Raw genomic sequence first — 5304 nt, 5'->3', positions numbered from 1 at the left:
CCCAATGACGCCGCGGCCGCGACGGGGGCGGGCGGCATCGCGCCACTCCACGCGGACCAATCGCGACGCCGGTGACGTCACAGGGCCCCCTAACCACCCCCCCCCCCACTTAGCCCCCACCATAACAACCGCGATGATTGACGCCTTTGACATCACCAACCATTCCATTCCACCGCCCTCAAAATTAGAATTAGGATTTAGATTTAAGAATAGATTTTCTTTTGTTGGGGGAGGGGGGGTCAGAACGTTACAACGACAACAAACGATTAAAAAAACGATACGAGTGCAAAGTATAGGAATGGGTCAGCAACTCACTTACAAATGTACTATGAATTCTAGATTTGAATCTTTCGTGACTGCAGGGATTCATACTCGTTGGTTTTTTCGGTAAAGTCACGTAGGTAAAAAATAAAATGAAAACAACTAAATTAACTAACGACGTTTCGGGCACAACACAAGCGTCCTTCTTCAGGTGGGGGCAACGTAGCGAAAGCACCACAACCGCTGAAGTGTGTCTAAGAGCTGGCTGTGACGAGGAGTTATATAGTCGCGGGGGATGGAGGAGGGGAGGGGCCATGGTGAGTGTGTGGGCGGGCTGTGGACTGGGAGGCAACGCTGTGAGGAACGGGGAGGGCGCTGGGAAGCAACGCATGAGCTCAAACTGAAGCTTTGTGATGCAGGGGGCGGAAGTAGATAAGAAAGCTCAGATTAAGCAGCCTTTGCAATGGCTTGAGGCTTCAGTTTGAGCTCCATACGTTGCCTCCCAGCGCCCTCCCCGTTCCTCACAGCGTTGCCTCCCAGTCCACAGCCCGCCCACACACTCACCATGGCCCCTCCCCTCCCTCCATCCCCCACTACTATATAATAATTCCTCGTCACAGCCAGCTCTTAGACACACTTAAGCGGTTGTGGTGCTTTCGCTACGTTGTCCTCACCTGAAGAAGGACGCTTGTGTTGCGCCCGAAACGTCGTTAGTTAATTTAGTTGTTTTAATTTTTTTTACGGTGACTTTACCGAAAACAATTACAAGGAGCCAAAAATGTCTGTGTGTCCTGCGCGTGACGTCACTCCACGTCGGCCAGCCCCCCTCATTAATACTCATCATGAACAGGTGACGTCCACCACATGGACCCCCCCTCATTAATAATCATGAGCGGGTGACGTCACTCCACATGTAGCACCCCCCTCATTAATAATCATGAGCAGGTGACGTCACTACACATCGAACAGCCCCCAACATTAATAATCATGAAGAGGTGACAGCTTCCAAATGGACACCCCCCACCATTAAGGGGCCATCCATAAATGACGTCACGCAATTTTGGACGAGTTTTGACCCCCCCCCCCCTCGTCACACGGCGTCACAAAAAATGTCCCCCCCTCAAATATGACGCCACAAAGCTCTGCCCCCCCCCCCCCCCAAAACCATATTTCAATTTTAAAAATAAAACATGCTTCAAATCGCTTTAAACTATTGTCATTGTAGTGCGTATTTAAGGTGGCGCTGCACTCTGATGTTGTAGGAGAAAACATGTATTAAAAAGTCTATTTAATTAAGTAGAACGTGTTGTCTATATTTATTTAAAGTTGCGCATTTTGGTGTGACGTCCCATTTCTCACCCCCCCATCACAAATGTCTGACGTCATTTTTGGACGGCCCCTAATATTAATTAGCTGGTGACGTCACTCCACATGGGGGGGGGGGCGATGCGCCTCCTCCCCCCTCCTCGGCGTCAACTCACAACCCTCACTACAAAGGCAGAACCCTCACGTCACGCAATCTCTGTCACGCTGTTGAGACATCAACAGCGTGACAGAGATTGTTTTTGTTTGCCACGTCCACAGCCGCCCACGATTCAGAGCACCGAGTGGCGGTGTCTTCTATGTTCGGCTGCTAGAGCAGAGGCGCGTGTCCAGAACGATTGCCTGGATCATCTTGATTTGAAGCTTTCGCGACTGCAGGAATCCAGACGCTTTGGTTCTTTCAGTAAAGTCACGTAGGTAGAAAAGAAAATAGATCACGACGTTTCGGGCGCAACACAAGCGTCCGCCATCAGGTGGGAAAGCGTGGTCTGCTGCTGAGGCAGACTGTTTTAAAAGGTTTGAAATGTGTGTAGCCCAAGGGTCATAAAGAAGTGGACGGGGCTAGTGATGTGAACGTGAGAAATTAGCATGTTAATGTAAGAGCGGAGAGCGGCCTCCTCGACGAGGGCACGGAAGTGGCTATGTTAATGTGAGAGATTAGCATGTTAATGTGAAATTGAAGAGTGGTGCAATCCAAAGGCATGAGAGTGCAATCCAAAGGGCATGTGAGCATGAGATTGCAATCCAAAGGCATGAGAGTGCAATGCAAAGGACATGTGAGCATGAGAGATCTAAGAAAGAGGCATAGAGAGAGAGACACAGAGAGTCGGAAATAACAGCTGACATAGGCAGGTAGGATGGAAACATCACAGTCAGTTAAGACTTTAACCTAGTTAATAACGTCCTCCCAATGGTTGCTCAGTTTGTACCCATCCTCTCGGTTGAAGTTGTCTGTGTTTATATATTTGGATGGGTTCATGAACAAATCTCTGAAAGTAGCCGATAGGTTTGCAGAGTACCTCCGTCTTGGAAAAATCTATTTCATGTGAGCCCACAGCGTGAAAACAATCATCAGCCACGGCTGAGGTATTGGTCCTACCGTGTTTCGGATCTGCCTTGTGTTCACGAACGTGGTCCGAGACATGTCGTTTCGTACTTTCGTTTCCCCAATGTAACTGCTGCCGCAACCACAACTCACTTTGGAGACACCAGGGTATTGCATGTCAGGAATCACATCCTTTACAGATGGGATTAAATCACGGATTTTGTGTACTGTGTTGAAACGAACCTGGATATTGTTTAAAATTTTGTAAATATTTTTGGTAACCCCTGCTATGTACGGTAAAGTGATGGTTTTGGTTGGATCCTCGGAAGGTTGTCTCCGCATGGCTGAGGAGACAGCTTTGCGGATTGTACGGTCCGAGTATCTGTTCATCCTGAGGGCTTGGTGTACATGCTCCAACTCACTGTGTCTTGCCTCACGGCAGATGTGGAGCGTACGTTCACAGGAAGTTCCTGTTTTTTTATGCTAATTTTGGTCACGTGACCAGGAAGTCCCGATGTTAGATTTCAGTGAACCACGCGGGCACGGGCCATCTTACTCATAATTCAAGATGGCGGCATGCATCGCATCTCAGTGAGACCACAGCCGCACTGGTCCATTGTGGGAGCTTAAGAAGCATTGTCTGTAAGTTTGTTTATATTCCTATAATATTGGCAATGCTGTTGTGATGTTGGAATGACCGTTATAGTGATGTAAATGCCTTTATGGTGCCGTTAAGTTGTTGTAGTAAATACGAGGCCTAGTTAGTAACGAAGCCTGCGACTTTCCTTATTGTGGATGTTACTTGTGATTTAGTAGGTCGAGTCAGACTTGTGCCTATGTTGCGATCCTGAGAGTAAAGATGACGAAGTATCTCATCCACAGTTTAGTGTTATGTGTAATGCTGTACATTTGGGGTGCAGTGGGATGAATACACGATGTGCCTGTATGCAACGCACCGGCTTGTGCTCTTGTCTAGCTGTTCAGTGGTAATGTAGGGGCCTGGTCCTTCCAGGATCTATTGTTATCTAAGACAATGTTCTGATGCTGTGGTGTTGTGTTGGTGTTTCCGGATTATAACAGATGCTGTATCCGTGTTTTCTCACCAGTTTTACCTTGTTACAATCAATAAATGACGATTGGAGTTGGACGTTCATCTTGGCTCCGAGGGTTTATTGAACGCAAGGTTATCTACTCGACTAGCGGTGCAACGCAGCGCACAGCGAGGCCGAGATACACTGGCTAGGTAGTGCTGGTCGGAGATGCAACGTGCCCGATGGTGTAGTGTTTTGATTAGGGAATTCTTCTGGGCTGGATGGTGGTGGGAGTCAGGCTTTAGATCGGCATCCGTGTGGGTGGCTTTCCTGTAGACCTAATGTCGATCTCCAAAAAAGCCACCCACACTACACCATAGGGAGTTTGCACGTGGTCACGTGGATTTTTTCTCTGGGTCCTTTGGTTTTTCGTTCCACATTTAGAATCAATATCACGCACTTAAGAGTATTTGGCGACTGCTCTACATTTCCACACAAGCCACTTCGCTGAGCTATCATTTGCGGCCAGGTCGCTTCTGAAAAAGAGCTCAATAGCTGCTGGAGAGCTGTGAAACAGACCTTCAAAGCTCATCGGATTCCTCCAGTTTCAATATTTTGATTCTGACCGTTGTGTAAAAGTGGGAAGTAGGTGACGAGAGCAAACCAATTGAAAAGTGATTTCTTCAAAAGGGCTTCTTGTCTCTAGTTTGTTGTGCTTCCCCCGCACCTCTGATTAGCACGGTTGGTTGCGTACGGTGCGAAAGAAGTTCAACACACACACAGACAACGCAGAGCAGTGGACTCGAGTCCGTTTTACAGAGAATAGTCACCTCAATATCTCTAATTAATATTCCTGTAACTCGCTTCTTTTCTAATTGTGCTCCGAGTCATCACAATGGAATGTGCCCGAGCCCACTTTTAATGATTCGTTGTAATGTTTAGTGATTAACATTCGTGTCTGTGCAACGTTCTCTTTAGGAGTCCTTGTGTGAGATGGAGCCAGTCGATATTGCTCCAATTTACACAAAACTAAAGACTTTTTCACGATTGCGTGCTTGATTTAATATTACAGTAATCGATCACTTGTACCGTAGATACAATCACCATATCTCCCTTATTAATCCATTAATTTCATCATTCGAGTCAACTATTTGATTAATATTTTGTACAATAAGCATTTTTATAATACTGTGCCTCAGTCTCGTCAGATCTCAGAAGCTCAGCAGAGATTTGAGCCTGGATAGTGCTTGGAAGGACGACCACCACCATACACACAACAGGTGCTATAGGCCACGCCGTGGTCAAGCACAGGAACAGATCGCCCTGCATTCCTCCAGGGTGGTGAAGTATGGTCAAATATCACCTATATATAGATGACCATCTTCCTATGCACGAGGCCCTCATACATCCAGCAGTGGATTTACAAAATTGTCTGCATGTGCTGCAGTATACACGTTCGCCACGCAATGACCGGCGTGGTGAAGTATGGTCAAATACCCCCCCCCCCCCCACGGCTATCGGGCATCCCTCGTGCGTGGGGTGGGGGGAGAGTGTGGGAGCCGAATTGTCAAGACTGTAGCACAAACAAAAACAAACTTGTCACGAACAAACACTGCGACAAACTTTGTTATCTTTATTACGTTT

This window comes from Lampetra fluviatilis, chromosome 54 (genome assembly GCF_964198595.1).
Source record: "Lampetra fluviatilis chromosome 54, kcLamFluv1.1, whole genome shotgun sequence".
Lineage (NCBI taxonomy): Eukaryota > Metazoa > Chordata > Hyperoartia > Petromyzontiformes > Petromyzontidae > Lampetra > Lampetra fluviatilis.
The sequence above is the reverse complement of the archived record's forward strand: the minus strand, read 5'-3'. Positions refer to the sequence as shown.